The following is a 10,156-nucleotide window of genomic DNA, read 5'->3' on the forward strand; positions in this document are numbered from 1 at the left end:
TTCAGCAGCCTGCTCAAACACAACACATGGAGGGTACATTATATAGCCTAGGTTAAATATTGTAAATTTTGTGGGTTTTGTCTGTTTAGTTGATATTTTGTTTGGAGAAAAAAGAGCTAATTTCTCATTTAGGGGTACACACATCTCATGAAGTTTGAAATGTAATGTTAAGTCAATATTTAGCTTCTTTTATTTTTACATTTGATTAAAATAGAATGACATAACTTTTATGCTCAAAAAGCAATTTCACAAAATATCATTTTAACTTGTTTTCCACACATATCTATTAGCCTTTATTCATACAGTATATTCCACTGCTTTTGTGAAGCTAAGACTTTCGTAGGCTACCCATTTCAAGCATCACAACAGGTTATTCTCATGACTGTAGAGAGACTGGGGGGGCGCCTGGGAGTAATCTCGCTTAGGGCACCAAAATGGCTAGAGCCGGGCCTGTGTGTGTGTGTGTGTGTGTGTGTGTGTGCGTGTGTCTGTGTCTGTCAACACTGTCAACTTACCGGGTGGAGAGTCCCAGATGAGTCAGTTTTCAGACGGTTTTTTCATGCCCAAACAAGCCTCCTTTTTATGTGTCAGTGTTATAGTAGTAGTATGTAAGTATAGTAGGCTAAGTATAATAGTGTGACAGAATGATTACACAGCCCAGTTTTTGCATTAAAGCAGAAGTAAGCGATCCGGTCGTTTTGGCTAATGCTGCGTTCCAGGCAGGCTTTTGAAACCGTAAATTACAGCTTCAAGTCACAACTTACGATTTTGTAGCGTTCCAGGCAACCCACTCGTGTTTTTCCGACCTGTTTTACCTGTGAAAGTCACTATAACAGCCACTCGTAACTTCCGATCCGTGAACTACCAGATCGAACTGCTACGACTTCACAGGTCGGAAAAACACGAGTTACGGGCTGCCCTGAACGCACCATAACAGTCCTCGTCCCTACGTCACCACATTCAGGCGCATCCCTTGGCGCATCCCCTAAACTCATATCACTAATTAGGCTACTTGTATTTTATTTTGAGCAAAAAGACACTTGAATTTCACTGAAGGGAAGAAAAGTTGGCGATTGCTTCTGAACAGAAGAATCCAGTTTTCACTTTTGCCTTGAATGTGTTTTATTAATTCATTAATTTCTGCTGGTGGTGTCCTCTCTGTTCTCTCAGCGGTCCTGGCATCATGGCTGTGTCTGTGTCATTAAAATCAGCAGGGGGGTTGTTGACATTAAAAAAGAAGTGGGTGGCTGTAGTGTGCACATGAGGTGGTAGCCTACCGAAAAATATGTTAATTTAGTTAGGGAAATATCCGATCACAACTGGCAGCTGAATCGACTCTTTACTACAGGTCAACAGTTGGGTGGCGACAACAAGTCAGAACATGACTGTAATTTGTTAATTTGTTAAATTTGAAATCTTTCAGTGCTGCCCTGTGCCACTATCTTTCAGCCTTCTTTCTGACATCTTCCTTCTCAGCCCACTTGTTTGCAAACGACACACCACTAACACACGCTCATAGACATAGAGAGCAGAGGGAGGACAAGAGCAGGAGGATTAAAATTTAGCCTAATATTATTTTTTTTTAAAGGGGGTACATATCATCTGTGATCTGTAACCTCTTCCCATATGGTTACAGGGTTGTTGTTTTTTTATGGCTTGGACAAGTCTCAGTCTGTCTTTCAGAAAGTGTATTGATGTGTGACACCATTGGGTTTCATTCCGATCCTAAACCATGGTATTGCTGATACCAGTACTGACACACAAGGGGGTAAACAAAACAAACAAACAAACAAAAAATAGACAATTTCAAATTATAGTAAGCCTATGTAATGACACCAAAACATAGACTATCTTTGGTTTAACCTTCCTGTGTTCGGGTCAAATCTGACCGATTTACAACTTAAAACATTCATAAATATTGTGTTTTACATTTGATTGCCTCAAGGCCTTATAATATCCTCCACACTGTGCACTTGAACATATAAACTAATAATCACCACCTTCAGTGAATTTTGAGTGGTTTAGTCAACCTTACACCTGTGGTGTTCCTGGTCAAAAGTGACCGCCATAGGAAATGAATGGGTATCCAGATTATATTCATCCATCAGATGAGAAAACATCCCCATAGACTACACACCACACACATGTCAGACTGAACCACGCTTTTGTACACATGCATGTGTTTGGTACTTGCTGTACATTTCTTACATACAGTCCCTTTAAAAATAAAATTATTGATTATTTATTGAGTCATCAATGGTTGTGGATTTATTACCCATAATGTTTGTGGCTGTGTGTGTGGTGACCCCTCACCACACACACTTGCCTTGGACCTCCAGGGGTCCTAGAAACGCCCCTGGATATTCACGAAAATGTGTTACGTGTAATTTAGCATGGTTTTGAGGACTATATGAATTTTAAGAAGCAGCCTAGTCTGCATTTCTCTGAGGTAGCAGCGAATAAATCACAGATTATCTTTCTTATTCTTTGATTAGAAATACTTTTTTTTTTCAATAATAACATTCAAATTTTAATCATCCTGCTCTTGCCCTCCTGCTCTCTTTCGGTCTATGAGCCTGATATATATCATGCATATATATATATGATCATATAATGCATATGATATGCATATAATATACATATATCATATCATCAATATATATATATTCTTCTTGTTCAAAGAGCCCGACACATTATGTGTCGGGCTCTTTGAACAAGAAGAATCGACAGAACCGAGTCTGCTTTGATGGGCACACCATGTGGCCAATCACATGCGAGGACTAGACAGGCCCACCAAGAAAGGGGCGGACACTCCGAAGACGAGTTTGACTCGCCGACACAGACTTGAACATCAATCCGCCCATAGGCCTTTGACTGTCGGCACATGACATGTGCCCTGGATGTCGTCGGGAACTAAATTCTTTTGAAGGAACAGGTGCGTAGTACGTGCTTTAAAAAAACAAAAAAAACAATAGAGAGAAATGTTTTCACTGCCTCCGATGACTCATTGAGCTATTTTAACAGTTTTAAATGCGTGCAAGAGTTGAAGGGGATGAATGAATGAAATGTCTGACAGTGGTCTTCATGTTTGCAAAATATAGCCTGATTGTAGCCTACCTAAATGACGCCGACCATTAATTTTTGACAGAAAAAAACAACAACAAAAATATTGTTAAAAGAAAACAGTAATAGGTAACCGGATCTGGGTTCTTGTTCTGACTCATTTCATTCTTGTTTGCAACATTTGACTGCTTCATAGGCCCAACTGAGATACGAAAGAAGAATAGGGGAAGAAGAAGAAGAAGAACGATTTTAAAATGATGATGATCAAGGCAATTTTTCTTAAAGTTTCGTTTGATTCATTCCTAACTCGCATTATAGCCACGAGATACTCCGCTTCTGTTTCCCATCGACTTTTATTTCTGATGCACGGGGTTTTCAGAGCTGCATGGTCGCGATCGAGAAAATAGAAAAAGAAGGAAAGAGAAACAAAGGTGTGGGACCATTTCCAATTGCATCCACTGTAAAGCTGTGGGTCAGGTGATGCAGATGCAGCAGTTTAACCGAAAGCACCGTAGGTTAAATTCACGGAGCGGAGACGACACTGAGAGGAAACGTGCAGTAAACGCGCTTATTTATTGGGATCTTCTTACCGAGATGAAACGCTGCTGAGAACGCACGCTGGGCTATTAGTAGGGGAGACCATGATGGTTGTAACATTTTTGACACTTCTGTCTGTATCTTGCAGCTCTTTTAAGCCAGAGCGTTCAAGATGTGATAGGCCTACAAACTAGTTACATGTGACTGCTATTAAATAGCGTAGCTGTTATCTCTGCAACACAAACAGAAAATGCATGGTTTAGTCTCAAACACAACGAGTGAAATATTACAATTCACCCCATATATAGTCTGGGTTAGTATAACACACCCTTGAGTGTAAAACATTGTAAAATAGGCTAGGGTGAGATGTGCTAATCACAAAAATAAATGGGGGGGTACTTTCTTACATTTTTTTTTAAATGCTACTTCTTCATAGGTCTATGGAAGAAGGACTAAACTTAGCATCCTACAGAGTGAATCAGTTGATTCATTATTTGTTCCTGATTGGAGAAATTGTAAAATATTGACCCATGTTACAACCATCCCCGGTGGGCATGGCTGGTTACCATGCCCCTTAACAAAATAAAACGCTGTTGTGTTCATTTATTAATTCACGTTGCGTTAATGTGATTCGTTGTGAGTCGGCATATTCTCACTCCTCCCCAGTGATGGCGTGAAATGGGCTTAGACATAAAAATATTATTTGTGTTTAGTAGCCTAAAATTAGAGATTGGAGTCTAAAATGCACAAATATAGGCCTACATAAGATATTTAGTAGTCATAGCTACATCACGATAACCTTTTCTCATAACAGTAATTATTAAGACAAAATACCTCATTCGATTACTCAATCAATGAAAGACTTGATAGAATAATTGATGACAAAATAATCCATATAAATAATCCAGCTACATCCCTATTTAAATGAATTTACACTTTCTCTCTCCCTCCTACTTAAACACAGAGGGCCTGATATTGCGCAGCAGAAAAGTTATCCATCTTTAGGACCAGCTTGACCTTTGCTGACGGAGGAAACATGGCAGTTCAATTTATTGTTGTGATTATTGCGTGAATCTCTCTTTGTTGTTTCGTCTTCTTGTTTAATGTAGATATGAAATAGCTCGGCTGTGGGACTGTGGTTCGGTCATTGAATCAAGGCGTCTAGCATGATGCGGCCTGCACCTAAAAGCAAATCAGGCATATTCAGGTTCCTGTTCTCATTAACCTCTGCAATGTCATGAGTCAGCTAAACTGTGAGACGCGTTTTGTCGTGGCACTGCAAAAAAAAACAAACTTATTTATAGTCTCTAACTGGCAGTTTTAAAATGACTGTAAAAGAAACCACAGCACCATAACTCTAAAAATTTTATGTAGCCTACTGTATTTTTCGTTATAATACTAAATAAAACACAGTATTATGTGCTGTATTTTTTTTTTAAATAGCCTACTATAAGACTGTAAAAAAAAGTCAAATAAAACACAATACAAAAACATTTAAAATTATTGTGAATCATAAATCACACACAGGCAGCCAAATGGTTATGATAAAATAAAACCTGGTTAAATGTGTGACTGTATTTGTTACAAATAAAAAGAGGAAGTGACTCAGAATGTGTCCAACAGGAAGAACAACATCACTGTCAGTGGCAGAGAAAATCACCGGAACTCTTCCCACACACCTCCCACACGACAACATGTTCAGTAGGTTTCTGTGATAATTCAGCAGTTAAACAGTTTTTAAACACAATCATCAGAGGGTCCTCACTGTAGTTTATGTTTTTGTCTTGGCAGATTCTGGGCTGCATCTACTACTGTTGGTGGCTGTTGGTATGCAGGGGCAAGGTATCCTCTCATGCTAACAACCCACTCATGACAAAAATAAAAAGTGTTTGATATTTGTTGTGATATTTCATAAATACGGTATGTTATGTGTTGCAGGTGGAAATGTACCTGTGTCCTACTACTGCAAGGATCCAGGATGTGCTGCCAATGTGACTGAAGTATTCTGCCACCATGACGTCCCGGTCTTAGATCACGTTCATATTCCAGACTGTGCAGGTCGCCTACCTTCACCCAACTCTGTCTGCCAGCATGCTGGTCGAGCATTCGTCACCACCGATACAGCTGAGCCCTGTGACTTTGAAGGGAAGGAAGGTCATATTGGAGGCGAGGAATGTACAGGTATTTACTTTTATTTACGTTTTCTAAAGTCCCCATAGGCCCTCTGTATGAGCCAGCTTTCTAGCTTCCATTTCATTTGGATAATGCTCATGCACCTGCTCTGATGCAGGTTTTTAATGTGAAAACATCCACATGTTGGCTCCAGAACCTGAGTAAACGGCAGTGCTAATTTGAAAAAACAAAAAACAGAATAGGTGTACTACAACAGAGGAGGAAATATGGTGTCATATCCCTTCTCCATTTTTTGTTCACTGTGTTGTGCTTTATAAGAATTGTGTTTTTCTGCTGCTAGAGTTCATAAGTCTCAGCAGAGGGCGCAGTTTGAAAACCTTTTCCTGGGAACTCCCATCACTGCTAAAGCTCAACAGTCATATTGGCTGTTAAACTCCATAATCTGTCAGAAGCACATTTTAAATCTGTGTAGGATACTCTTCACTAACACCTGGCAGATTAGTTCCTATTCTCTCTGAAGTGTTTCTAATCAAAATGTTCTGTAAACATAGATTATTACACATGGCGGGTCTTCTTGATTAAAACTATAAATAGTCCTGAATATGTTCCCTGAGGTCTGATGTTTCTCTGTCTGACTACACTTTGTGGCTTCTTTTGTTTTCTCAACCAGTCAACAACGTCATCTGTAATATCACCAATGGTAAGCTTTTCCAGCAGATAAACACTTTACATCATCGTCCCTGTTTTGATCACTGATCATTGCCATTTTCCTCTTTCCTCCAGACACCACGAAAGAAGTGGGATCCATCACAGCAGGGGTGGGATCCACTGAAAGGCAAAGAATCGGTGGGTTCTGAACATCAGTAAATCTCATACTTTTGTAAACACCATGTTACTTTTGCCTCTGGATAAGCTATTATATAAGCTATCAACAGCAGCACTTTTCTTTGAACCTCTTTTTAACTTGCATCTTCCAAATAAAAAAAATGCTTATGGCTACTAATCAAACTTGCTTTACTCTGCCTTTCTCTATCTTCTTGCTTATGCTCAGGATTCAAATGCTTATCTTTCAAATGCTGACAATCAGGTGAGATCTACATTTTACTGTGTGTTCTATTTAATTCTATTTATACAGTCATTTTGAATACAGTACAGTGGGTACGGAAAGTTTTCAGACCCCCTTTGATTTTTTAAAACCAGTTTTTATGTTGCAGTTATATGTTAAAATTGAAATTGCAAAAACATTTTTTTTTTTTTTTAAACTGTGTTTTTGCTGTCATGATGGGGTGGTGATTTTACAAAGCTGCAACATAAAAAATGGTGAAAAGTTGAAGGGGGTCTGAATACTTTCTGTACTACCCACTGTACATCTCTTTATTCCACAGGGCTAGTGCTCATTGTCCCAGTTGTCCTAGTTTGCCTGGCTGTGCTTGTGCATCTCCATAAAAGAAGATAAAACAGAGAGCAAAATCAGCAGGATGGCAGGTGATTGAAATAATTATTGCATACAGATACTTAATTCATGTCATGATGTTATGACATCACATTACCAACATGTTTCCATGTCTAATTTGAACTTGTAGAGGCTCTGGTGCAGCTCCACACCTGATGGAGATGCAAAGCCCTGAGAGGTTAGTGGACATTTAATATGCAGCATTGTATTAATGTAAATGAAAATATACTCTCTCTAATGTGACTTTTTATACCCTAGGGATACTCCTGGACTGGATGATGTAGGCTCTCCTACTCAGCATCACAATGGAGTTTGAATGTTGTAATAAAGTATAAAAACAACGAAAAACAGGCAGCTTTTTGTTGTTGTAACTACTTCCTCTGAGGTTCTCAGGCTCTCTAGGCTGTGGGTGACAGGCAGGCTTCAGTTTTCTGTTATCACCACCAACATAGTTGATCAGCTTTATTCTGTTCTTAGCAAGACATATACATCATACATCCATGATTTACATCCAATAAACTGTCACATTCACACCCTGAAGTGGGACCAATTCAACCACCGGCATGTGGGAACCAAAAGTGCTCCACACTAAAGGGATTGTAAATAACCCTGATATCTCTACACATAAATTAATGAAGTGCTGCTATTCAAACCACGTAATATACACAATACAAATGTTTATGGTAGACTAATGTTAAAAAATAATACAAAATAAAGTTGCATTACTGCATAATTATAATGCACTTGATATTAGGTTTGTCAAAACTCTTAAATGAACAAAAATAGAAGTAAAAAAAAAAAGAGAGAGAGAGGATAAGATTCTTTCAGCTGGGGGACAAAACACAGCTTTACTCTCAGACCAGCACTGTGATCTGCAACATGATCAGATGACAGTGAGCTGGCCAAGAAGCTCATTGAGAGTGAGATGCTGCTTTTTTTTTTTAATACAATGATTGTATAGAATAGATTAGAATATACTTTATTAATCCCTTGCGGGAAATTTTTTCGTCACAGAACTCCAGTGTACAAAGGGCAGCGCTCCAGTGTACAAAGGATACACCCTCTTAAAATACTGCCAACAATTCAAACAACAGCAATGGACCTTTTTCTTGATTCCATCTGTTAAATAAAGACTTTAGATGCCTTTTTTGTATCAAAGACAATGGAGGATTCATCAACCTGGTTCCAAATCTCTGATATTGAGATATTGTCAAACAATATACAAAAGAGCCTTATTAACTTTAACCAAATGGCGAACAAAATTAAAGATAATACGTGAAAAGTACAGTGAAACTAACAGGCTATAGTTTAAGAAAATTATGAAAACTTAGGCTACTGGAAATCAGCCGTTGTAGGCCTAGCAGGTGTAAAACCACACTGCACAAAGTCCCCTTGAGTAAGACCCAGGTATTTAACCTCTGTGGGAGTGTTCACCCGAGTACCTGTGGGTGTGTTTACAAAGGTACTGGTTTCACTTGACCATTGTTGGGGTCCCAAGTGACAGTCGTTAGAGTCCTGTGCCACTTGGGGAACGACAGTCAGGAGAAACTCTCCTGTGTTCACTCTATTACAAGAATATGATACATTAAGAGTTTATTATGACTAATTGACTGTGTGGGTGTGCGTGTGTGTCACTTTTAAATCTCGCCTGTTGGCTACTTGGTTAACCACACCACGGCGGCTGTGGCTCAGGAGGTGGCCCCCAGTCCACGTGTTGAAGTGTCCTTGGGCAAGACACTGAACCACACTTGCCCTCCGATGTATCAACGGATATATGAATGTGTGTGAATGATTAGTTTCCAAAGCCTGTGTAACCCATGTAGAACTCTCTCTCTGCCGGTACTCTGCGATGTGTTGTGCGACAATAAACCAGGAAACGGGCTGGTGGGCTCTGACAATTCTTTACTGGGTCTGTCACAAAATAAACATAAACAGAAGAGACTTGAGTGGCGTACATGAGGAGGTTGTCGACACTTCTGCAGACATGTTCCAGTCAGACTCTGACCAGAACGCACAGGCGCAGAACCTCAAAACTCCCCGTCATAGCCCCTCCCCTACGTACACACACAGAGCTCCCCAAAACAGACAGGCAGAGGAGAAAAACCTTAACAGAGTGAAAAATAAAATAATAACTGAATATTTTGGTGAAATTATATTAAAGTAAATATCCAACTGTTACACCTGTCTGCGAACAGTGCTGTATGAATGTGTGTGAAAGGGTGAATGCGACCATAACATTGTAAAGCGCTTTGAGTGGTCCAAGTGACTAGAAAAGCCCTATAAGTGCAAGTCCATTTACCATTTACCATTTGATAGCCTAGAAAAGTGTTTTTCAACCTTGGGGTTGGGATGCTGTTTCGTGTTCTCATGAATGATGCAGGGTTAGTACTCACAATCTGGTTTATTAACCAACACGAGGAATAACTATGAGACAACATACAGGCAGCTGGCATCTGTAATCACCTGGCCCCCACACGGTTAGCTGTATGGCCTACTGATATCTATTCCTCAGTACGGTGTCTGTAGTAGTAGCTCAATAAACATCAACACTAACACAGTGACTGATTTACATGCCCCTTTCTTAGCTCTTGCTCATACCATAATAACAAAACCATGTTGTACATTATCAATACATGCTGAATAGTGAACAAACCTTCAAATAACATAGCCTAAAAAACTGTTCAATAATCAGAGTGAGGATTATCAAATACAAAAAAAAAGATATGAAAATAGGTGTCTTAGAAAAGCATATATTTATACTTTAACACAAAATGAGGTCATTTATATGTAAAGATATCTGAGACAAAACCCAAAGACCTCAATGTCAGCTCTTAGCAAATCAGAGAATTAACTTAAATGACATAACCTTCAAAATCTTGAGCTGACTAAGTGACTCAATCTTTATACTTAGGATTTGGCTTGCTGACATGACCATAGCGTGTCATGTACAGACTTCCAGTTCTGTTAGGT

General features: G+C 39.2%; 1 long non-coding RNA gene across 1 annotated transcript; it reads left to right on the forward strand.

Annotated features, from left to right (window-relative positions):
• The first annotated feature begins 5,630 nt into the window (after positions 1 to 5,630).
• LOC146981608 (uncharacterized) lies at positions 5,631 to 6,603 on the forward strand. Its single transcript, XR_015036647.1, has 3 exons — positions 5,631 to 5,781; positions 6,404 to 6,433; positions 6,517 to 6,603. It is a non-coding gene; the product is annotated as an uncharacterized LOC146981608 (long non-coding RNA).
• Positions 6,604 to 10,156: the final 3,553 nt, after the last annotated feature.

This window comes from Trachurus japonicus, chromosome 9 (genome assembly GCF_045865225.1).
Source record: "Trachurus japonicus isolate A0001 chromosome 9, Traja_1.0".
NCBI lineage: Eukaryota > Metazoa > Chordata > Actinopteri > Carangiformes > Carangidae > Trachurus > Trachurus japonicus.